The sequence below is a fragment of the Rhinoderma darwinii genome, chromosome 1 (genome assembly GCF_050947455.1).
Source record: "Rhinoderma darwinii isolate aRhiDar2 chromosome 1, aRhiDar2.hap1, whole genome shotgun sequence".
NCBI classification, from domain to species: domain Eukaryota; kingdom Metazoa; phylum Chordata; class Amphibia; order Anura; family Rhinodermatidae; genus Rhinoderma; species Rhinoderma darwinii.
In genome coordinates, this window is record NC_134687.1 from 604,650,914 (window position 1) to 604,678,304 (window position 27,391).

General features: G+C 40.9%; 1 protein-coding gene across 2 annotated transcripts in view; it reads left to right on the plus strand.

Annotated features, from left to right (window-relative positions):
* Positions 1-27,391, plus strand: part of CTIF (cap binding complex dependent translation initiation factor) — a 221,801-nt gene that overhangs the window by 27,400 nt on the left and 167,010 nt on the right. For both annotated transcript variants that reach the window (XM_075840870.1, XM_075840878.1), the window contains exon 2: positions 26,547-26,626. The gene's annotated coding sequence lies outside the window, so the exon portion shown is untranslated. The remainder of the gene's footprint in view (positions 1-26,546; positions 26,627-27,391) is intronic.

The window sequence follows — 27,391 nt, forward strand, 5'->3', positions numbered from 1 at the left end:
GCTACCACTGCCACAATGTTTAAAATGTGGAGTAGAGAGCTTGTCCAGCAAGATCTTACCCAGCAGATTTTGGGAGGGTGGGCAAAGGTGCGTAGTAAAGCAGTTGTCTGTGAAAGATGGAGGGAGACGCATTTCAAGTTCATCCACAGGGCCATATACGGTTTTGATATTCCCCCACACCCTAACTGTCCGGATAGACAAGTAGCGTGCCCACGATGCCATACACCCAAAACAAATTTATTTCATGGTTTGTGGACTTGCCCCAAATTATTTACATATTGGAACGAGATTTCTGGGATAATCAGGGATACATGGGGGGAGGCGGTCGTGGTGGAGCCATTACCTCTTTTATTTCATGCCTTTCCTGATACTCAGCATATTCCTGACGCACTTCATGCCTTTCTTCTGGTAGCCAAGAGGTCCTTGCTTGCCCACTGGCTTAAACCACAGCTACCGTCAGGCCTAGAGGTTATTTCTCAGCTGAAAAAAATAAATAAAAAAAATATATATATATATATATATATATATATGTGTGTGTATATATATGGATCGGCTAGATATTGAACGAACAGCGGAATCTGGTTCATCAAAATTTTTTAAGAAGTGGAACGTTTTTATATGTAAACATTTCCAGACCGACGAAATAAAGGATCTGATGACACCGTTCTATTATACCTCATGGTACCTGACGAGAGATGTGGCAGGAACATTAGGAGTGCTGAAAAGGTGATTCAGTTAGGCGCTAGGGAGTGATAGGGACCCTCCTTCCTGTTCAGACACGGTTCGGTTATATGACCATTCTACAAATTAATATTAGTAACTTGCATATATAGGATGTCAGGGGGGAGGGGGGAGTTTCAAGGGGTTAAAGGTTGATAACAATGTTAGCTATGCATGATCTATGTCAAATTCGTCTGCCAGTTCTGTACAATTTTGTATTGACGATCAGTTGAATAACTCACATGTAATGTCCAATGCAATGTCATGCATCTGTTTCTGTTTATTAATGTTGGAAAAATTCAATAAAAATTGTTTTATAAAAAAAACAGCATTTAGAAAACTTTTTAAACCGTTCGGTGTTTCACAGGAATTAACGCAAAGTGGAGGTGAAACTTGCAAATTTCATTTTTCTTGCAGCAATTCAATTTTATTCCATTTTTTCTCTGTAACACAGAAGGTTTTACCAGAGAAGCACTACTAAATATGTATTGTCCAGATTCTGCAGTTTTTAGAAATATCCCTTTAGCCTGCTAAAGGCCTGAAACACAGGCCTCAGAAGCAAAATAGCACCTAGTGGATTTTGGGGCCTCTTCTTCTTTTTTTTTTTTTTTTTTATTAGAATATATTTTAGGCACCATGCCAGGTTTGGAGAGGTGTTGAGGTGCCAAAACAGTAGGAATCCCCCTAAAGTGACCCCATTTTGGAAACTACACCCCTCAAGGGATTAGTGTTTGGGCGTCCAGTTGGCAAATGAAGTTTAATGTAGATAAATGTAAAGTTATGCACCTGGGTACCAACAACCTGCATGCATCATATGTCCTAGGGGGCGCTACACTGGGGGAGTCACTTGTTGAGAAGCATCTGGGTGTACTTGTAGATCATAAACTAAATAACAGCATGCAATGTCAATCAGCTGCTTCAAAGGCCAGCAGGATATTGTCGTGTATTAAAAGAGGCATGGACTCACGGGACAGGGATGTAATATTACTACTTTACAAAGCATTAGTGAGGCCTCATCTAGAATATGCAGTCCAGTTCTGGGCTCCAGTTCATAGAAAGGATGCCCTGGAGTTGGAAAAAATACAAAGAAGAGCAACGAAGCTAATAAGGGGCATGGAGAATCTAAGTTATGAGGAAAGATTAAAAGAACTAAACCTATTTAGCCTTGAGAAAAGACGACGAAGGGGGGACATGATTAACTTATATAAATATATTAATGGCACATACAAAAAATATGGTGAAATCCTGTTCCATGTAAAACCCCCTCAAAAAACAAGGGGGCACTCGCTCAGTCTGGAGAAAAAAAGGTTCAACCTGCAGAGGCGACAAGCCTTCTTTACTGTGAGAACTGTGAATCTATGGAATAGCCCACCACAGGAGCTGGTCACAGCAGGGACAGTAGATGGCTTTAAAAAAGGGTTTGATAAATTCCTAGAACAAAAAAATATAAGCTCCTATGTGTAGAAATTTTCCCCTTCCCTTTCCCATCCCTTGGTTGAACTTGATGGACATTTCAGCCGTACAAACTATGTAACTAACTATATAACTAGATTTTATGTGAACTTACCTGACGCTAAACCTAACTACGGTAACGGATTCCTGATGCTACGTGCCCTGGCGCTATTCCTAACTACGCTTTTTGACGGTTCCCTAACCCTAATACTAAACTACTAGAAAAAAATAAGGGAAAATTAATCCCCAGGGACCAAGAAATTTGGTCCTGAAGACTGAGAAGTGGTCAGTGATAGGAGATCGCTGACCAAAACCGTGGGGCGAACACAAGGATGAAGGGAACAGGAGTGGGTAGTAAATGGGGGAGGAGGGAAGCCAAAAAAGTGTTTTTTTTGTAACTTTTTTTCTTTTAACTTCACTTGTTCTCTCTGCTCTTAACGCCTCGCTAACTCCAACGGAGACGTTCAGGGCGGTTGCAGCAGGCACTGATGTCAGGGAGAGGAAGTGAAGACCGCAATCACCGCTATTGGTCAGTTAGTCACTGACTAGCCAATAGCGGCGATTGCGACTGGTCCCGGCACATTGAGCTGTAATAGCTGCTGTTTCCGACAGCAGGCTATCGCAGCTCATGAATGCGCCCGGCTCGAGCGGCGTTCTGTTAAATGCAGGACGTACTATAGGGTCATGGAGCGTGAACGATGTAGTTACCATGACCTAATAGTACGTCCAGGAGCGGGAAGCGGTTAAGAAAGACATTGAGTGGAGTTACTGCAGAGTAGACCTTTTGAAAATTGCAAGTAAATAGACCCCATTGATTTCAATGGAGACTCTGCAATGCATTATTTCCCCTGTGGTGGCGCAGTAGATAAATCTAACACTTGTTGCAGGGTTCCTCCGCAATTTATAGTTGATCGGTGCAGGCTCCAGCAGAAGGAAATCCTTTCATATGCTTTAACTTTTGGGTGTACTTAAAACAAAAAAGGATTGAACGCAGCGGAGGACCCTTTTAATGTATTTCTAACTTTAGGTACTGTCTTTGTGTTTGAGGATTGATGTGATATACTATATAATGGATTTCGTAAAGGTATAAGTTGTGTCGCTTAGTTCACACACCGTTTTTTGACATGGAAAATGTGCCAAAAAAACGGCTGAAAATGGCTCCCATTGATTTCAATGGGAGGCAGAGGCGTTTTTTTTATTTTTTTTCCGCGAGCGGGAAAAAGGGTCATGCCCGATCTTCAGGCGTTTACGCCTCTGACCTGCCATTGACATCAATGGGAGGCAGAGAAAGCGTATTTCGCTGCATTTTTTTTCTTGCGACGCTCAATGGCCGTGGGCGAAAAACGCTGCGAAAATCTGCCTTCAGGCAGAGAAAAATCTGCCTCAAAATTCCAAACTGAATTTTGAGGCAGATTTTCTGCCTGCAAAAAACTGTGTGAACCCAGGCCTTGGCGATTACCAGGTGCTGCCCGCTCTGTCTAGACTGAGCACTTCATAGCTTTTCTCGAGACCCTTGGCATCGTGTTCCGGGCTGTAATCTTCAATCTGTTCCCAAGCAACCTCTGCAGACCTCTGCTAAGACGACGGGCTACTTATACAGCTAATTATTACATGGCTTTTCTCTCGCTGCTTACATGCAGCATCCAGAGAGCTGACTTCACACGTAGCTATTTATTTTTTATTTTTTTAATATTCGCTGGTTAAAATGGTTGGCCATTTGGTCAGTTATCTCCATGATTGAAAAAATTGTTGCTGTTCCTAACAATAAATGGCCATTCAGACCGTTCTTTTAAAAATAATTTATAAAGACAGATGAGAGATACATAGGAGTAAAGTCCACAGTAACACTAAGTATTTAAGGAAATGGGAGAGCCAGTGACCTGCATGTGACGGGAGCGTTGTCATGAGGAGAGGAATAGAAACATATGGCATGTCAGACAGACTGAGGGTTATATAGTAGAAGGCGACTGTTTTATACTACAGAGCCGCATTCATAATTCTGCAATTCTGATTTGCACACTTGGAAGTGCTGTCTTTACACCTGGCATTATATTCCCCCCCCCCCCCCCACCCCCTGCATTATAGGGGTTTGTTCAAGGACAAGTTTATTGACTGTGTCCAGTGACAACCAGCAGAATTGTGAATGCAGCTCTGGAGTATAATACAAATTGTAACTCAGAATCCGTACTAGTTAGATAATGCAATGTATCTATTAAGTTACTTAATTTCTCTTTAGATAGAATACGTTTGAAAATCCATGGTACAGACTACAAACAAACCGGGTGTAGTCTGATCCTTCAGTCATATTCCCTTTCATCTGTTCTCTACATTTTGCTGACCTACTGAACGTGAGTCAGGAAGGATTGGGGGTCAGAAGTAATATAATATAACTGCAGAATCCGAACACTCAGGATTTGTTTGTAGTCTGTCATCATGGAGACACATGGAGCTGTATACACAATGTGGTAGAATATCGTTTATCAGCTAATTACAAAGTAACTTTAATTTATTTTTTAAACTTCAGTATTTTAAAAAAAAATTAAAACCTTGAGGAAAAGTTCAAGAGGCATGAAAATGAGACAGAAAATCATTGCATACAGTGCAATAGAGCAACACAGTGCCACAAAGCTGCATCATTTTTTTAATATTTTTTTTTATAGAAAAAATAGAACATTGGAGCATTAATATATTTTTTAATAAAAATACCCTCTAATTAAAAAAAAAAAGTATACTATACACTCCTAAATAGGCTTTTTAGATTTAAATATTTAGGATACCCTAAATGATGGGGTGCAACTGACCAATACAATCAATAGGTCAAGGAAATGCGTAAGTCAAAGGCCTCGGAGAGCTTGGTGTGTCTAGTCGTTTAGTCGCGTGTAGGGTGGCGGCACTTTAGTCAGGTAAGTTTCTCATTATAATACAAGTTAGGAAATAATTGAATTCAGCAGTCTGGATTTCTTCTTTGTTCCCATACCTGCACCATGTTACACCATTCTGTCATTAAGGGCTAAAAAGTCAGTGTATCAGTACATAAGTGCAGGTAACTTAAACTGAGCATTCTGGCTGCTGGTTCCTGACCACATACCTGGCATTCCTTCCATAGCTCAGGTTTCGCTATCCTTATACCTCTACTGTGTGGGAAGTAACTTATAAAGGGAGTGTGTCATCAGAAAATGACCTGCTATTTAAAGAGGCTCTGTCACCACATTATAAGTGACCTATCTTCTACATAATATGATCGGCGCTGTAATGTAGATAACAGCAGTGTTTTTTATTTAGAAAGACGATCATTTTTGACAGTTATGACCTATATTCGCTTTATGCTAATGAGTTTCTCATTGGACAACTGGGCATGTTTTACTATATGACGAAGCGGGCGTTGTACAGAGGAGTGTATGACGCTGACCAATCAGTGACCAATCAGCGTCATACACTTCTCCCCATTCATTTACACTGCAGATAGAAATAACGCTACTCATGTGTCATGACAATGAATATACATTACCTCCAGCCAGGATGTCATGTGTATTCATTCTCCTGACCACTTCTGTAGCGTCTCTGTGAGTTACAGCACAGCAGGCGTAGTCTCGCGAGATTACGCTGTAAGCGGTCATTTACAGCAAGATCTCGCTGTGCTGTGCTGTAAATCACAGAGACGCTACAGAAGTGGTCAGGAGAATGAATACACATGACGTCCTGGCTGGAGGTAATGTATATTCATTGTCATGACACATGAGTAGCGTTATAGTGTGTTTGTGGCTGCACATAGCGATATAGCTATATTTCTATCTGCAGTGTAAATGAATGGGGAGAAGTGTATGACGCTGATTGGTCAGCGTCATACACTCCTCTGTACAACACCCACTTGGTCATATAGTAAAACAAGCCCAGTTGTCCATTGAGAAACTCATTAGCATAAAGCGAATATAGGTCATCACTCCGTCAAAAATGATTGTTTTTCTAAATAAAAAACACTGCTGTGATCTACATTACAGTGCCGATCACATCATGTACAATATAGGCCACTTATAATGTGGTGACAGAGCCTCCTTAAATCCAAGTTTTTATGTTAATTATATTTTTTTTAAGAATTTTCGTTGATATATTTTTTTTCAGTTTGTCATTATCTATACTAAAACATAATCCTAAAATCTTTCCATTTTTACTCTGGCCACTAAGCCTCAGAATAGACTGACCCTTCCTGTTCTGTAGAGATCACTTCTCAGCATTCATCTCATTATCACAGGCAGGATTACACTGACCAGTATTATCTACATATAGATAAGACCGCATCCACCATTCATAATAGACTGACCTTTCCTGTTCTGTAGAGATCACTTCTCAGCATCCTCTTATTATCATCAAAGGCAGGATTAGGCTGGGTTCACACTGAGTTTTTTGCAGGCGGGAAATCTGCCTCAAAATTCTGTTTGGAAGCTTGAGGCAGATTTTCCTCTGCCTGCACGCCGCAAAAACGCCATTGAGCGCCGCGGGCATAAAACGCAGCGAAATACGCTTTCTTTGCCTCCCATTGATGTCAATGGGAGGTCAGAGGCGTAATCGCACGAAGATAGGGCATGTCCCTTCTTTCTCCCATGAGCCGGTTTTACCGCTCGCTGGAGAAAACCGCCCACACCTCCCATTGAAATCGATGGGAGGCATTTTCGGGGGTTTTTTGGTGAGTTTTTTTTTGCAGAGCGGTTTCCGCGCCAAAAAGCTCATAAAAAAAACTGTGTGAACCCAGCCTTACACTGACAGGTATCACCTAAATATAGAGAACACAGGATCCACCATTCAGAATAGACTGACCCTTCCTGTTCTGTAGAGATCACTTCTCAGCATCATCTTATTATCATCACAGGCAGGATTACACTGACAGGTAACACCTGTAGGATCCGCCATTAATAATAGACCGACCCTTCCTGTTCTGTAGAGATCCCTTCTCAGCAGTCATCTCATTATCATCACAGGCAGGATTACACTGACTGGTATCACCTAAATATAGAGCACACAGGATCCACCATTCATAATAGACTGACCCTTCCTGTTCTGTAGAGATCACTTCTCAGCATCATCTTATTATCACAGGCAGGATTACAATGAAAGGTAACACCTATATACACATAACACAGGATCCACCATTGACAATAGGTGATGGACACAGCTCCTCTCCTCCCAGCACAAGGACCTATTCACAGGTCAGAGCATGCCTAGAAAACTCTCCCATAGAAGTCAATGGGTCCCTTCCTTCCTTCCTATGGTCCATGAGGCTGCTATAAAAGATATAAAGGGGCTGCCCCCATAATATTATATATATATATTCGTGTGTGTAATAATGCATTTACGCCATTCCCATATCTGTTAGTGCACAATATAATCAACACCACTCTAGTCTAATCGGGATGTTTATATTGTGACATGTCAGCGGCGGGGTTTGGACTGCGGCCCAGTTACACAGACACCAGTGTGTGGTTACACAGAGCCTCAGCTGTTCACAGCCCAGGTACAGAATAGGAAGCGGTGGCCCATCAATTACTAATCCGCAGAGGGGAATGCCGAGCTTCAGGACAGTACAAGCCGCCATTCATATGCAATGACTGGAATGTCCTTGGTATGGGAAGCAGGCTGGCAACTCTACATACTGTGCACTGCTACATCATACACCAGTCGCTATGGTTCAGTATACTGCACAATGGGCTGATGCAGCCATACGCATATTAAAGAAATGTTGAGATATTCAATTATAGTGGAACTGGCTATTATGTCTGAATTCTATATATCTTAAAAGAGCATATTATAGTCTCATGCTTCCTTTTTTATTTGTACAAGCATTGACTACTGCTAATCCCAAACAATGTGCTGATTTTGTAAGTTTGCCCACTGTCAAAGACATGAACAGTCTAGAATTTTTAGGCTAGGTTAATTTTACCAATGAGAGATAGATTATATAAAAAAAAAAAAAAAGAAAATCACATTGTCAAAATTATATATATTTATTTGCATTGTGCACAGAGAAATAAGTATTTGATCCCTTTGGCAAACAAGACTTAATACTTGGTGGCAAAACCCTTGTTGGCAAGCACAGCAGTCAGACGTGTTTTTTGTAGTTGATGAGGTTTGCACACATGTTAGATGGAATTTTGGCCCACTCCTCTTTGCAGATCATCTGTAAATCATTAAGATTTCGAGGCTGTCGCTTGGCAACTCGGATCTTCAGCTCCCTCCATAAGTTTTCGATGGGATGAAGGTCTGGAGACTGGCTAGGCCACTCCATGACCTTAATGTGCTTCTTTTTGAGCCACTCCTTTGTTGCTTTGGCTGTATGTGTCGGGTCATTGTCGTGCTGGAAGACCCAGCCATGAGCCATTTTTAATGTCCTGGTGGAGGGAAGGAGGTTGTCACTCAGGATTTGACGGTACATGGCTCCATCCATTCTCCCATTGATGCGGTGAAGTAGTCCTGTGCCCTTAGCAGAGAAACACCCCCAAAACATAATGTTTCCACCTCCATGCTTGACAGTGGGGACGGTGTTCTTTGGGTCATAGGCAGCATTTCTCTTCCTCCAAACACGGCGAGTTGAGTTAATGCCAAAGAGCTCAATTTTAGTCTCATCTGACCACAGCACCTTCTCCCAATCACTCTCAGAATCATCCAGATGTTCATTTGCAAGCTTCAGACGGGCCTGTACATGTGCCTTCTTGAGCAGGGGGACCTTGCAGGCACTGCAGGATTTTAATCCATTACGGCGTAATGTGTTACCAATGGTTTTCTTGGTGACTGTGGTCCCAGCTGCCTTGAGATCATTAACAAGTTCCCCCCGTGTAGTTTTCGGCTGAGCTCTCACCTTCCTCAGGATCAAGGATACCCCACGAGGTGAGATTTTGCATGGAGCCCCAGATCGATATCGATTGACAGTCATTTTGTATGTCTTCCATTTTCTTACTATTGCACCAACAGTTGTCTCCTTCTCACCCAGCGTCTTACTTATGGTTTTGTAGCCCATTCCAGCCTTGTGCAGGTCTATGATCTTGTCCCTGACATCCTTAGACAGCTCTTTGGTCTTGCCCATGTTGTAGAGTCAGACTGATTAATTGAGTCTGTGGACAGGAGTCTTTTATACAGGTGACCTTGTCAGACAGCTGTCTTTAATGCAGGCACCAAGTTGATTTGGAGCGTGTAGCTGGTCTGGAGGAGGCTGAACTCTTAATGGTTGGTAGGGGATCAAATACTTATTTCTCTGTGCACAATGCAAATAAATATGTATAATTTTGACAATGTGATTTTCTGTTTTTTTTTTAAAATATAATCTATCTCTCACTGGTAAAATTAACCTAGCCTAAAAATTCTAGACTGTTCATGTCTTTGACAGTGGGCAAACTTACAAAATCAGCAAGGGATCAAATACTTATTTCCTTCACTGTGTGTGTATATATATATATATATAATGTATGTGTGTGTTTTTTTTAATGTTTTTGGATCTAATAAAATGTAGATATTTTTTACTGCATTGGTGTTTCATAGACTTAATTTTCGTTGTAGGTTATTATAACAGAATAGCTTTGTAGTTTGGGCTGTAACGAACGCGGTGGTACCAAATATGTTTACGTGTTTTTTTAGTGTTTTAATTTGTAACCTATAATAAAAGAGTTATAATGGGGAAGAAGTTTGTAACTTCAATTTTTACACTTTTTGTTTATTTTTTTGTCCCATTAGGGGACTTGAAGACCTGCAGCTCTGATCGCTGCTAGAATACATTACACTACCTACGTAGTGTAATGTATTCCAACGTAATAGGAAGCCTATGGGGACCAGCCGGAGGCTGATCCTCGTAGGCTTTCGTACATGGCAGACCCAGAGGCCTTTATCTGGCCTCCGGTTGCTATGCCAACAATTGGCAGCCCCCAAAATTGCATTGTGGGGGCTGCCGATCTGCTAAAAATCCATTCAATGTAGCGATCACAATCGATCGCCTTCCTAAGGGGTTAATGCCGAAGTCAGCAGCAATGGAACGCTGACCGGCATCAGGGGAGTATCAGCTGTTTAAAGTAACCTCCTGCGACGTCGTATAGTTACTGACTTGTGCGGGTAGGTATGTACAAGAATATAACTACTATAATACTGTCCCTATATACAAGAATATAACTACTATAATACTGCTCCTATGTACAAGACTATAACTACTATATTACTGCCCCCTATGTACAAGAATATAACTACTATAATACTGCCTCCTATGTACAAGAATATAACTACTATAATACTACTCCTATATACAAGAATAGAACTACTATAATACTGCCCCTATGTACAAGAACATAACTACTATAATACTGCCCCCTATGTACAAGAATAGAACTACTATAAGGCTATGTTGACACAGAGTATTTTGGGGGAGGAATATCTGCCTCAAAATTCCGTTTGGAACTTTGAGGCAGATATTCCTCTCCCTGTACGCCGATTTTCGTGCCGTTTTTCGCCCGCGGCCATTGAGCGCCACGGGCATAAAACAGCGAGAAATACGCTTTCTCCTGCCTCCCATTGAAGTCAATGGGAGGTCAGAGGCGGAAGCGCCCGAAGATAGGGCATGTCGCTTCTTTTTCCCGCGAGGCAGTTTTACTGCTCGCGGGAAAAAGATGCCGACGCCTCCCATTGAAATCAATGGGAGGCGTTCTCGGGCCGTTTTTGCCGAGTTTTGCGACGCGGTTTCCGCGTAAAAAAACTCGGCAAAATACCCCGTGTGAACATAGCCTAATACTGCCCCCTATGTACAAGAATAGAACTACTATAATACTGCTGCTACGTACGAGAATGTAACTACTATAATACTTCCCCCTATGTACAAGACTATAACTACTATAATACTGCTCCTATGTACAAGAATATAACGACTATAATACTGCTCCTATGTACAAGAATATAACTACTATAATAATGCTCCCTATGTACAAGAATATAACTACTATAATACTGCCCCCTATGTAGAAGAATATAACTACTATAATACTGCTCCTATGTAGAAGAATATAACTACTATAATACTGCCCCTATATACAAGAATATAACTACTATAATACTGCCCCTATGTACAAGACTATAACTACTATATTACTGCCCCCTATGTACAAGAATATAACTACTATAATACTGCCTCCTATGTACAAGAATATAACTAATATAATACTACTCCTATATACAAGAATATAACTACTATAATACTGCTCCTATATACAAGAATATAACTACTATAATACTGCCCCCTATGTACAAGAATATAACTACTATAATACTACTCCTATATACAAGAATAGAACTACTATAATACTGCCCCTATATACAGGAATATAACTACTATAATACTGCCCCTATGTACAAGAATATAACTACTATAATTATCTTTTTTATTTAAAAACGTGCAACAAAATATTACAATACCTTTGCAATACACTCATAACAGATAAAGAAAATAAACGTATGTCTCTTAATAACATCACAATCATTAACCCCTTCAGGACTGAGCCTGTTTTGGCCTTGTGGACGCAGGCGATTTTTTTCAAATCTGACGTGTCACTTTATGTGGTAATAACTCCGGATTGCTTTTACCTATCCAAGTGATTCTGAGATTGTTTTCTCGTGACATATTGTACTTTACGTCTGTAAAAAAATTTGGTCGATAAATTCAATATTTATTTGTGAAAAACACCAAAATTTATAGAAAATTTGCAAAAAATAGCATTTTTCTAAATTTGAATGTATCTGCTTGCAAAACAGATAGTAATTCCACACAAAATAGTTACTAGTTAACATCCCCCATATGTCTACTTTATGTTTGCATCGTTTTTTGAACATCCTTTTATTTTTATAGGACGTTACAAGACTTAGAACTTTAGCAGCAATTTCTCACATTTTCAAGAAATTTCCAAAACCTATTTTTTCAGGGACCAGTTCAGTTCTGAAGTGGCTTTGAGGGCCTTATATATTAGAAACTCCCCATAATTCACCCCATTTTAAAAACTTCACCCCTCAAGGTATTCAAAACAGCATTCAGGAAGTTTCTTAACCCTTTAGACATTTCACAGGAACTAAAGCAAAGTAGAGGGGAAATTTACAAATGTAATTTTTTTTTGCAGAAATTCATTTGTAATAGAAAAAATTCTGTAACACAGAAGGTTTTACCAGAGAAACACAACTCCATACCTATTGCCCGGATTCTGCAGTTTTTAGAAATATCCCACATGTGGCCCTAGTGCGGTAATGGACTGAAACACCGGCCTCAGAAGCAAAGGAGCACCCAGTGGATTTTGAAGCCTCCTTTTTATTACAATATATTTTAGGCTCCATGTCAGGTTTGAAGAGGTCTTGTGGTGCCTAAACAGTGGAAACCCCCAAAAAGTGACCCCATTTTGGAAACTAGACCCCTCAAGGAATTTATCTAGTTTTATAGTGAGCATTTTAACCCCACAGGTTTTTTGCTGAATTTATTGGCGTTAGTCTGTGAAAATGAAAATCTATATTTCTTCTGAAGAAACATAGACATTTTTTAATTTTTGCAAGGAATAAAGGAGAAAAAGCGCCCCAACATTTGTAAAGAAATTTATCCTGATTACGGCAATACCCCATATGTGGTCATAAACTTATATTTGAACACATTACAGCCCTCAGAAGGGAAGGAGCGCCATTTGGGTTTTGGAGCTCAAATTTTGCTATAATAGTTTTCGGTGCCATGTCCCATTTGCAAAGCCCTCGAGGGACCAAAACAGCAGAAACCCCCCAAAAGTGACCCCATTCACTATCAGAATCCAAGAGAGCAAATGCCTCTTAAGTGGTATATAACTTGCGTGCTATTTTTTTTATAACTTATTTTTTGTAACAGTTTTAATAAAAGTAACAAAGAAAAAGTCCACTAATCCATTGATCAATAAATTTCTGAACAACCCTAAGGCCCTGTTTCTCGGCGCGGAAACCGCTCCGCAAAACTCGTCAAAAACCGCCCGAAAATGTCTCCCATTGATTTCAATGGGAGTTGGATGAGCTTTTTTACCGTGAGCAAAAAAAACGCATTGCGGTAAAAAGAAGCGACATGACCTATCTTGAGGCGGTTTCCGCCTCCAAAACCCCATTTCAATCAGTCAGAAGGGTAAAAACAAACACCTCGAGTGTTTTGACGAGTTTTTGGCAAACCACTGTGCAAAAAACGTCCGGAGCAGTTTTTGCAGGAGGAATTTTCCTCCTGCAAAAAATTCAGTGTGAACACAGCCTAACAATGAATCAATGTATTTAGAATTTACAGACGTGTAAAATATATGAAGAGATTTATATAAGTATATGTGTGTATACGTATATATTACATGTACGTATATATCTATATGATGATATAGATATATAACATCCCTAATTATTAATTTTTAGTATTAACAAATATATGTCTATATATAATATATATTACGTGTGTCTGTGTATATATGTGTGTATATATATATATATATAATATATATATATATATATATATATATATATATATATATATATAATATAGACGTGTGTGTGTGTATATATATATATATATATATATATATATATATATACATACATACACACACACAGTATATAAATATATCTATATAATTTTATAGATGTAAATATATAGAGAGAGACAGATATATCTCTCTCTCTCTCTCTCTCTCTCTCTATCTATATATCTATATCTATATCTATATATATATATATATCTATCTATATATATTCATATATATATTCATATATATATATATATATATATATATATTCATATATATATATATATATATATATATATATATTCATATAATGTATGTGTATATTCATATATATATATATATATATTCATATAATGTATGTGTATATATATATATATATATATATATATACATATACACACACATTATAAGCCCTAATTGATTGTTAATTAACTAATTAATTGTCCTAGTCTGAGTACTATCTACCTAAACTATGCCTACACTAAACTATGTGGAGGTGTTATTTGTGTGTGTTTTTCACAGTCATTGTGTCTTTTATATGAGACACACAGCAGCTGCTCGGCACAGCTTCTTCTCCCCCACTGTCTCAGAACGATCTGACAGGGAGGGAGGAGAAACAGTGTAACAAACAGCACGAAAGTTTGTTGCTGCAACAAACTTTGCTGCTGCTGCAACAAACTTTGCTGTGAACACCATGATAGCTTTATCATGGTGATCACGTCATCAGGACCGACACCAATCCGGTCCTGATGTCTTCTCTCAGCACTTAGGCTGCTAGTAGCAGCGTGTGCTGAGAGATTCAGAGCACAGGGAGAGCGCTGTGCACTCTGTTCTGGCACCACGTGAATTAACGGGCTGCAGGAGAAAAGCCCAGCACGGCAGCCCGTTAATCTATGTGGGCTGGTCGTGAAGGGGTTAAACAAACCATAATATATGAATATTGCTCCAGTATAGATTGTTTCAACTATTTTTCATGATATTTTTCTAGACAGTATTACAGGAGAGTTCTTCCTTTATTGGTGACCAGGCAGCATCGCGCACACCACAGATGGTACACGGTCACCACATTTATGACATAAACTGAGTTCGGGCTAGAAGTCTCCATACAGCAGCTGAGAGTTTCACTGTCCCAATAGATGTGGTGACTGCAGGGACACAGCAGGGACATTACTCTGTAGATAAGTCTCTTGTATAAAGATGACATTGGTTTTGTGGTCAGACAGACGCTGGAATATCGCCCGCCGCCTGCTCCTATTTTTCACGCTGTTCACATTAATAGAGGTGATTTTCAGCCTCATCCTGGTTACATGTCTTTCCTACTTTTTTTTTTTTTTTCTTCTTCCACTACTATGTCCCGTTACACCCTATCTTTTGGTGGACATTGGGGGGTCAGCAGCTTCATCCTGAGGTTCGTTGTCTGGAATGTGTGAGGAGACTTGCTCCATCTCTGCTTCTTCTCGGTCATCTTCTCCCAGCGCACAGTAACGTACCCCAGTTATCTCCAGCACTGGAGACTCTGGGGATTTCTTTGCTACAGTGATTTTTTTTCCCTAGGACAATCGACTAATTTACTTTCTCTTTTTTAACCGTCTGAAATCCCTCCTCATTGAGGAGCCGGTTCTTTACTGGTTGCTGCGGCTGGCTCAGCTGGTTCCTTACTGGTGTTGGGCAGATGTTTAGATGTTTTGGTGACAGAGTGACTGGATATTTCGCTTATAGCATGAACTTTCTTTTCACTGGCTGGTGACACTTCTGCAGCATCCACAGATGGGAAATTAGTCTCTGGAGTAGGGTCTCTGGTACTTCGGCTCACATCATCGCTGGGGCTTCCAGGTTCTGGGGTCGTATCTACACATATGGAGACATCCTCCTGGTCTTCCTCCATGGCTTCTTTAAAGGTCTCCTTATTATGTTCTGCATGTGGACACTCCCGGAATGTATGTCCAGGTCCTATGCACAGATTATAGATGACAGGTCCTGTACAATCGTCCTTCACATGCCCAAACTGACCACATAGTGAGCACTTAATACGGGAACAGTTGAATGCCAGGTGTCTGCCCCCACATCTATGGCACAGTCGCAGTTGACCAGGGTAGTAACATATGCCTCTCTCCGAGCCCAGGTAGAAGGAGTGCGGCAGATGTCTGGTCACTCCATTCTCCTGAACCAGCTGAATCTTGACAGAATATCCTCCATTCCAGATCTCCTCCTCATCATAGATCTTTATTGGCAGTCTCTTCACCTCACAATATCTGCTCAACCAGTGCTGCAAATTTGCCAGAGCCACCACCTCAGACTGGAACAGGACGGTGGCAGTGACTACCTGGGGTTTAGTCAGCTGGATGACATGTAGATGCTCCCACATCGCGTGCTCCTTTGTATCATTATAAATACTCCAGAATAAATCTAGACTATATTGCAGCTTGAAACTGATGGCATAATTCCTGCTGGAGGGAACGTGGATCAGAGCGAACGCCTCAGAAGCTTTAAACTTCATAAACTCCTTCAACAAAACTTTCCCAATGTAGAGTCTGGAGGGGAGGTTTTCCTCTGGTCCTGAGTACCTGATTCTGACCGCGTTCCTCCTCTGAGGTGTGGGGTTAGTCGGTCTTGTGACGCTGGAGAACAGTCTCCTGTACTGAGGTCTGTCAGCAGGTGGGTCAGGACTGGACCTCTCCTCAGCGGATTGTTCTGCAGATCCTCCTGTGTCTGCTCCTGATCGCTGTGTAACCTGCACTCCATTCACTGACACTGCGGACAGCTGAACCTCCAGAACAGGGTCTGCAATGTCCGCCTCGGCCTGTGCCGCTGGTTCATCAGAGATCAGACTGTCAATCACCGCGCTGAGCGATGTCTCACTTACAATGTCAGTATATGCGGCACTTTCTTGCTCACTCCCAGGAGTGCCACTCGCATTCACTTCATCTGTACTGCACATAGTCTACTGCAGTTAACCCCTCGTCAGCTGGCACACATTTCTCTGCAGCTTTAGCAGCAGCATTTTTGTTGACTGATTGCACAGACCCCACACATGATGGGAGTTGTGATCCTCCAGCCACTGCGCACTCATATCTTCCAGGGTTTCCCTGCGCCACAATATTATACACAGTCTTATAGTCAGTGTCTTTTTTTGCAATGATATTTTTTCTCTTCACAGTTTGGGCTCTGGTCTCCCTTTTATTCTCCATTGCCCAGTTCTTTATTTTGGGTACTGTGCATGATTCTTTCTGCAATCTCTCCTTCAATATCACCAGCTCACGTGTGCAAACATCCAGACACTCACATTTCATCAGCTTTGCCTTTGGATCAGTCTCTTGGTTAATTTCAGTTCTCAACTTGCAAACTTGCATTTCCATTTTAAAGATATTTTTCTTTGTCATTTTTGTGCACAATTCACCAACATCATGAGATTCAGTTGACTCACCAGCCACCATTTCCAGATCATCACCTCCACCATCTCCATGCTGCAGGCCAAACTCCAGACTCTGGGCTTTCCCAGGATCATCAGCCCAGGACCCCTCCCCTCCACCTGGGTCAGAAGCCATGCATAGTCCTAACAGGGAGCTCACAAGCACACGTCTATGCTCTCCTATGGACAAGAATATAACTACTATAATACTGCCCCTATGTACAAGAATATAACTACTATAATGCCTCCTATGTACAAGAATATATCTACTATAATACTGCTCCTATATACAAGAACATAACTACTATAATACTGTCCCTATGTAAAAGAATATAACTACTATAATATTGCTCCCTATGTACAAGAACATAACTACTATAATACTGCCCCTATGTACAAGAATATAACTACTATAATGCCTCCTATGTACAAGAATATATCTACTATAATACTGCTCCTATATACAAGAACATAACTACTATAATACTGTCCCTATGTAAAAGAATATAACTACTATAATATTGCTCCCTATGTACAAGAACATAACTACTATAATATTGCTCCCTATGTACAAGAATATAACTACTATAATACTGCCCCATGCACAAGTATATAACTACTATAATACTGCCCCCTATGTATAAGAATATAACTACTATAATACTGCCACCCATGTACAAGAATATAACTACTATAATACTGCCCCCTATGTACAAGAATATAACTACTATAATACTGCCCCCTATGTACAAGAATGAAATTTGCAGATAAAAACAAGGATCTATACGGCGCTGCTGGTTTGTAGTGGACACATGGAAATCCTGAGATCGGGTAATAGTTTTGTAAAAAACTGTTTTAATTGCAACGCGTTTCAGCACCGAACCGGCGCTTTCATCAGGCATAGGTTTACAGAAGAAAAGAGGCAGGTTTATATAGCGCCAGTTCAGACTGGATAATTGCTCAGAAAAAACCGCGAAAAACACAACATCAGGTCAAAGTTCAAAAAACAAAAAAAAAAAAAAAAATTTGTATATACAATCAATAGACGAATCATAATATAAATACATGGATGATAAAAATAAAGATAATAACAATAAAAAATAATAAAAGAGGCTGTGTACTCAACAAAAGGATCGTAGCAAGTTAAAAACTAAATTGTGTAAATAAATGTCATCGTTTTATTCATATTTTTATTAACAGGGAAAATGCATAAGGTGTCATGGGAAAAATGGGGTGGGTAAACGCTGTTTGACTAAGGGTTTGTATGTATTGTTAGGAAGTGATACTGTATGTTATGTTTAGTTTACATGTCGCCACGGAGACCAGAAGGGTAACGGAAGCCGAAGCGCTCCAAAACCAAGTGGAACGCAAGATGGAACGCAAAGCGCGAGAGGAGGAAGGGAGGCTCAGGAGGGACCGTCGGAGGCTGACAGACCGGGACAGAGTGTGAGCATCAGACGGTGGGTGAGTGAAAGATGATTACCAGATATCAATGTGTAGCAGGGACTAAGATTAATAGGTAGGTCTATTACTTTTGGGTATTGGTCGTATGTCCACAACAGGAGGGTATGTTTGACTCCGTGTGGAAAAAATGGAACATAAGTTAGTGTAGTAGAACATGTCATGCTGGGAAGATCTGAAGGATAGAGGGTTTAATTAGTCTAAGGATGATTCTGTAATATCATTCAGACCCAAAGGGTGAAGGGTGTTCAATTTGAAAATCCAATAGTTTTCTCTCTGTTTCAATTTGCTATTGTGAGCAAGGACGTATTAATTCCATACATTATGAGCCCCAAAGCTCAAACCATCACCAATTTCTTTCCCACAATTCAAACAATTTCCACCAAAAGGAAACTAGGTATAGACCCAGAGGACGAAGAGGAGGTAAAAAACGCCACAAAACATCATTCATCTCTCAGCAAAAAGAGGAACCTGGTCCAGCATCAATAAAAATATTCAATTTGTCATTATACTCTTTAAACACATATGAACTCAGCCTCTTGAATAAAGGTCTTTCATTCTGTCCCACATCCTCAACTAACAATTTTGAGCTTTTCATGGACCTCAATAGGTTCACTAGGAAGCTCACCCTCACCAGACATTTTGCCATGACCAAATCCATGACCGACACCGACACTGAACCATCTGGTAACCCTGCTGTACCGAGGGCCATCCCAGTAGAAGTTCATCCAAAATCTAATTTCTATCCAACCCACCACCAAGGTCCCATGATTGAAACTTTTTCGTCCCTAGTCAGCAATGAGTTCAGAACTCTCAATTTACCATCCACTTACTCTGACAATTTAACTTTACATGAAAGGAAGGCCATGAAAAGTCTCCAAAAAAACAATGACATCGTAATCCGCCCTGCTGACAAGGGAGGGGGAATAGTCATCCTAGACAGAGAAAACTACCTAAAAGAAACTACTAGGATTTTGAGTGACACCACTTTTTACAAAAAATTGACCACAAACCCGCTACCTGTGTACACACTCAAATATCAAAACCTAATTGAAACAGCGGCCTCATCAGGCTTGATTAATAAAAAAGAAAAAAGGTTCCTCTCTGTCACTTTTCCGAACATGCCGTTCATTTACTATCTACCCAAAATCCACAAGTCATTAACAGATCCCCCGGGACGTCCCATCATTTCTGGAATAGACTCACTCACTAGCAATCTCTCTCATTTCGTAGATCTTCACCTCCAACCACTCGTTCACACTTTACCATCCCACCTTAAGGACTCCACACAATTAATTAGAGACTTAAACAATCTCAAACTTGACCCTTCAACGGCCCCAGTCTGTTTTCTTACTGCAGACGTAACCACTCTTTATAGTAACATCCCTCATGATAAAGGTATTAAAGTAGCCCATACATTTCTGTCTCAAATTAATAACATTTCCAAACCACAGGTTGATTTTTTAGCCAATTGCATCGATTTTATTCTTAATCATAACATCTTTAGCTTTGACAGCAACTTCTACCACCAAATTAAGGGATGTGCGATGGGTAGCCGCTTTGCACCTTCTTACGCAAATCTCTATATGGGGTCTTTCGAAAATACATATATTTATGGCGAACACCCCTACAAAAACAATATACTACTCTATAAAAGATACATCGATGATCTGTTTCTAGTATGGAAGGGCACTGAGGAGGAAGCTGTACGTTTCATCAATACTCTCAATAAAAATAATTATGACCTAGCATTTACTTATACCTTTTCTCCCACTTCCATAGACTACCTTGACCTGACCATTAATTATGACATTGTCAGCAAAGAATTCATAACAAAGACACATTTTAAACTAGTTGATGTCAACAGCTATATTGACTTCAGAAGCGCCCATCATCGTCCCTGGTTGAAAAACGTACCTTTTGGGCAATTCCGTAGGATAAGAAAAAACTGTAGTACTAACAACGACTTTGTCAAAGAATGTGGGGTCCTTGAAAAAAGGTTCAAAGATAAAGGTTTCCCTAAAAACCTCATAAAAGGTGCACGACTAAAAGCTTCTAAACTAACACATATATCTTGCCTCAATCCCTCAGCTAAGGTTCCTAAATTGGGTGCAACTAATCCCCATCTCAATTTCATCACCACCTTCAACAGGGGTAACAAAACAATCAGGAACATACTTTCCAAACATTGGCACATCCTCAAGACTGATCCGTATTTAAGAAACGCACTACGATGCAAACCAAATATCACTTTCCGACGGTCCCTATCCCTTAAAAACATTTTGGCCCCCAGCAGAATTAATAAACATCCTATTACCAACACAGACTTTCTTTCTAGTATAAAAGGGTCCTTCAGATGCGGACACTCACGTTGCCTTTGCTGTAAGTCCATTAGCCACAGAAAATTGAATTACACATCCACAGTCACCAATGAAACTTTCAGTATACAGTCTCTGCTGAATTGTGGCAGTTCTTTTGTCATCTATTTATTAGAGTGTCCATGTCATTTGCAATACATTGGTAGAACCACTCAGTGTCTGAGAACCAGAATCAATAACCATCGTTTCAATATAAATAACGGATATCTCAAGCACAGTGTCTCTAGACATTTTTTCCGTATGCATAACTGCGAATTCAATAAAATTAATATTACTCCAATAGAACACATCGGCAGTGACGTCCCAAACAGATTTAGCAAATTGAAACAGAGAGAAAACTATTGGATTTTCAAATTGAACACCCTTCACCCTTTGGGTCTGAATGATATTACAGAATCATCCTTAGACTAATTAAACCCTCTATCCTTCAGATCTTCCCAGCATGACATGTTCTACTACACTAACTTATGTTCCATTTTTTCCACACGGAGTCAAACATACCCTCCTGTTGTGGACATACGACCAATACCCAAAAGTAATAGACCTACCTATTAATCTTAGTCCCTGCTACACATTGATATCTGGTAATCATCTTTCACTCACCCACCGTCTGATGCTCACACTCTGTCCCGGTCTGTCAGCCTCCGACGGTCCCTCCTGAGCCTCCCTTCCTCCTCTCGCGCTTTGCGTTCCATCTTGCGTTCCACTTGGTTTTGGAGCGCTTCGGCTTCCGTTACCCTTCTGGTCTCCGTGGCGACATGTAAACTAAACATAACATACAGTATCACTTCCTAACAATACATACAAACCCTTAGTCAAACAGCGTTTACCCACCCCATTTTTCCCATGACACCTTATGCATTTTCCCTGTTAATAAAAATATGAATAAAACGATGACATTTATTTACACAATTTAGTTTTTAACTTGCTACGATCCTTTTGTTGAGTACACAGCCTCTTTTATTATTTTTTATTGTTATTATCTTTATTTTTATCATCCATGTATTTATATTATGATTCGTCTATTGATTGTATATACAAATTTTTTTTTTTTTTTTGTTTTTTGAACTTTGACCTGATGTGTTTTTCGCGGTTTTTTCTGAGCAATTATCCAGTCTGAACTGGCGCTATATAAACCTGCCTCTTTTCTTCTGTAAACCTATGCCTGATGAAAGCGCCGGTTCGGTGCTGAAACGCGTTGCAATTAAAACAGTTTTTTACAAAACTATTACCCGATCTCAGGATTTCCATGTGTCCACTACAAACCAGCAGCGCCGTATAGATCCTTGTTTTTATCTGCAAATTTCGTACCCAAGCGGTCTCCTTTGGCGACCGGCCCGGATCTGGCAGCAGCTACCTCGTGGACCCCAGTGCTCAACTCTTCTAACCTACACGGTGAGCATTTATATTTCTTCACCACCTTACACCACCTTCTTGATCCATACCAAGTGGCGCCGTGGCTTTTTCTCTCCCCGTTCTATGTACAAGAATAGAACTACTATAAGGCTATGTTCACACGGAGTATTTTGGGGGAGGAATATCTGCCTCAAAATTCCGTTTGGAACTTTGAGGCAGATATTCCTCTCCCTGCACGCCGATTTTCGGGGCGATTATTGCGCCGTTTTTCGCCCGCGGCCATTGAGCGCCACGGGCATAAAACAGCGAGAAATACGCTTTCTCCTGCCTCCCATTGAAGTCAATGGGAGGTCAGAGGCGGAAGCGCCTGAAGATAGGGCATGTCGCTTCTTTTTCCCGCGAGGCAGTTTTACTGCTCGCGGGAAAAAGACGCCGACGCCTCCCATTGAAATCAATGGGAGGCGTTCTCGGGCCATTTTTGCCGAGTTTTGCGACGCGGTTTCCGCGTAAAAAAACTCGGCAATATACCCTGTGTGAACATAGCCTAATACTGCCCCCTATGTACAAGAATAGAACTACTATAATACTGCTGCTACGTACGAGAATGTAACTACTATAATACTGCCCCCTATGTACAAGAATAGAACTACTATAATACTGCCCCCTATGTACAAGAATATAACTACTATAATACTGTCCCTATGTACAAGAATATAACTACTATAATACTGCCTACTATGTACAAGAATAGAACTACTATAATACTGCCCCCTATGTACAAGAATATAACTACTATAATACTGCTTCCTATGTACAAGAATATAACTACTATAAGGGCATGACCACACGTGGCGGATTTCCTCCGCAACTGTCCGCATCAATGCCGCACAGAATCTGCGTTGCAGATTCTGCTGCGGATCTGCACAAAATGTGCAGTAAATTGATGCGGACTAGCTGCTGCGGACTGCGGTAAAAGTACTTCCCTTCTCCCTATCAGTGCAGGATAGAGAGAAGGGACAGCACTTTCCCTTGTGAAAGTCAAAGAAATTCATACTTACCGGCCGTTATCTTGGTGACGCGTCCCTCCTTCGGCATCCAGCCCGACCTCCCTGGATGACGCGGCAGTCCATGTGACCGCTGCAGCCTGTTATTGGCCTGTGATTGGCTGCAGCCGTCACTTAGACTGAAACGTCATCCTGGGAGGCCGGACTGGAGACAGAAGCAGGGAGTTCTCGGTAAGTATGAACTTCAATTTTTTTTACAGGTTGCTGTATATTGAGATCGTAGTCACTGTCCAGGGTGCAGAAACAGTTACTGCCGATCGCTTAACTCTTTCAGCACCCTGGACAGTGACTATTTACTGACGTCTCCTAGCAACGCTCCCGTAATTACGGGAGCCCCATTGACTTCCTCAGTCTGGCTGTAGACCTAGAAATACATGGGTCCAGCCAGAATGAAGAAATGTCATGGCAAAAAAGCAAGACGCATCCGCAGCACACATAACATGTGCATGACAGCTGCGGACTTCATTGCGGAATTTAGAATCTCCATTGAAGTCAATGGAGAAATTCCGCCATGAGTCCGCCACTGCTCCGCAACAGACAGAGCATGCTGCGGACACCAAATTCCGCTCCGCAGCCTATGCTCCGCAGCGGAATTTTACGCCTCGTCTAAACGAACACTTCTAAATAGAAGTGGAAGGCAATGGAGAAACGGCTCCGCTGCGGATTAACGCTGCGGAGTGTCCGCAGCGGAATTTAAGTGAAATTCCGCCACGTGTGAACCCAGCCTTATACTACCTCCTATGTACAAGACTATAACTACTATAATACTGCCTCCTATGTACAAGAATATAACTACTATAATACTACTCCTATATACAAGAATATAACTACTATAATACTGCCCCCTATGTACAAGAATATAACTACTATAATACTGCCCCCTATGTACAAGAATATAACTACTATAATACTGTCCCTATGTACAAGAATATAACTACTATAATACTGCTCCTATGTACAAGAATATAACGACTATAATACTGCCTCCTATGTTCAAGAATATAACTGCTATAATACTGCCCCCTATGTACAAGAATATAACTACTATAATAATGCTCCCTATGTACAAGAATATAACTACTATAATACTGCCTCCTATGTACAAGAATATAACTACTATAATACTGCCCCCTATGTATAAGAATATAACTGCTATAATACTGCCTCCTATGTACAAGAATATAACTGCTGTAATACTGCTCCTATGTACAAGAATAGAACTACTATAATAATTCCCCCTATATACAAGAATATAACTACTATAATACTGTCCCCTGTAGAAAAGACATGCGGTCTATATACTATTCTTTTCTGTTGTGTATTATTCAGCAGGTCCCGCACACACAATACATTGCACATCAGTCAGACACTAAGGATATTTTGCCGTCTCCAGGGGCTCAGATCTGCTGCAGTGGTAGGATAATGCTGTGGGAACGTCAGGGGTTCTTTTTTAACCTCTGGTCGCTGTGTTACCAGAACTAACTCACCCCAATTACATGAATTACGTCTTGAGAGTGAATCTCGTGGTCCCATCTGTGAACATTCACTCTCCACTTCAATATTTTAATCCTTACGTCTACTTAACAGATTGGCTTTACTACTAATGAAATCCACATAATCTCTCCCATCAGTAAGTGGCTGTGATGCCTCAAGGTTGCCCAGAGCAATGGTCAATTTACGTTACCATTTAATTCAATTTGTGATTTCCAACCTTTTCATCTTTTGTATAACTACCACTCCCAGCATTCAAGGAAAGTTGCAGATTATTGACAGGCAGGTGTATGCATATATATGTATATATATATGTGACACTGGGAGTATGGATCGCCTCTGTCTATATGTCTTATCAGACTGATGTTCGCTGCCCTGGACCACCTCTATTAGGTGTGTGGAAAAAGTTCTACCTGGAAACCACCAACAAGCTGCATATGATGGATCTGTTATTTTTTATAACATGTATAGATGTAGTTCAATCCATGTATAATAGAGCCCTGCTGAGAACAGACTGTAGGTCTAAATGGTGTCACAATTATCATAGCTTGTATCTGGTATAGCAACTCGGCACTATTCATGTTAATGGAGCTGCAATACCAAAGAGAGCCCATGTACTGGCGTGGCGCTGTTTTTGGAAAGAAACAGCCATGATTTTCTAATCCTGTACAAGCACTGGCTCTCTGATTGCGTGGGCAGTGCCTGCTGCTATCCCCCTGAATTATAAGTGTCCCACACACTATGCCCCCTGAACTAAAAAACATTATTTTATTTTTTTTTAGAATTTTATGCTACTTTTTAATATGTTTTGTCAAAGATCTTTTTTTACTTTTTGAGATAGTTTCTATGTGTCCTGTATACATAGAAGCTGTATCTTGCCATCAGACTGATCCTGCAGGACTGACAGCTCAGCTGGTAGATGGTCCCTCGTGTGTCTGACACTCAGAATCCAGCTGTTATCGGTCAGATCTAAGTTAATGAACTTGATATGATTGATAACCGCTGGATTCTGCGTTTGCTGTTTTTACCACACAGCCAAAAACTTCTCATGTAAATACACTCTTAGGTTTTATAGACAAATTAAAGGGAAGTCCCTCACACGAGAATCCCCTCTATGAACCCGAGCCTCTCTGGCGGATGCAGCCGTTCATGTGTAACATGGTCCCTTATTGATTTAAATCCTACACTTCCCTATTTAAAAAGAGGTTGTTTTCATGAGACCTCACCATTTAATCAAAGTTCAAGTTGGTCGAGGTTCACTTTTAATAAAACAAAACCGTACTTTCAGGGAACTCTTGATATGTCACACAGACTGCACCGGTGGGGTCCGGGTTGCTGAGACCCCCACCGTCGCTGAAATGCTCAGCTGAGCACCCTGCACCTTCAACTGTGATCGGCGCTTCCTGTCACCCTGACGATGGGCTCACATAGAACGTCTGACACGTTTTCAGCACAACGAGGAGCGCCGATCAGTGACAGGTGCAGGGTGCTCAGCTGAACGCTTCTGCACCTTCGTTTCAGTGACTGTCGGGGTCTCCGCACCCGGACCCCACCTATCTAAAAATCTGAAAAGTCTCTGACGTGATACGTTTTATTGAAAGTGCAGATACTCTTTTTAAATAATATTGATATTGGGTATGTATCATGTCTATGTAAAGGCATATAATACATGTGATCTGTATTACGTTGTATTTTGTAGGTATGTCATACACAAGGAGAGAAGTGCTGCTGACCCACAGCATGGAGTAAGCCCGCGGCCTGTCACAGTCTTGGATAAAGGTGAGCGCTGCATTGGGATCAGTGGGCCAATTCCTGATATTGATAATCCACTTAATCCACTCATGTCCCTGTCATTGCCTGTCCAATACTAAATGTATTGGTGTATCCCGCACTCAGAGCCATGAAATAGGAAAAAAATTTACTTTTTACACATTCTAGTTTCCACTGCAAATCAGTCCGCTTGTGGATGACACCGCTAGACGCGCTCTGTCACATGACCGTACCACCCATACGAATGCATTGCACATTTGGCCATGACACTTTCCGCATCCCATATGTGTCGCCAGAAGTTTCACTATTGGAGCAGTGCAAGTGTTCTGCAACAACTGAAATGGACATTGGGGTAAGCTTTCTCTGCATGGATCTGTAGTGAGACGTGGAGAACTGTCATGTCCACTGCGAAACCACAATTGCTTAAAGGGAACCGCGCAGGAGGGGCTGAGCAGATGGATGGTTTTGTTGGGAAATATTCAGTATGACTTGTAATTTGGTGATGGTAAATCTCTGCCCTCAGACCGTGCAAAGACCCGCTAAATGCCTCTAGAGTGTGACCCTATAATTGCACTGTGCCATACATGTACATCATGGTGATGGGGCAATCACAGGAGCTGTTCCCACACCGTCGGCAGCCGGATGTCAGCTGGAATATACAGTTGACGTCCCTCTTAGGGGTATTCCATAGGATATGCCAGAAATGTCTGATACTTAGAGGTCCCACCTCTGTATTGAGAACAGATGCCCTCCAACACTCGTACCACCTGGTTA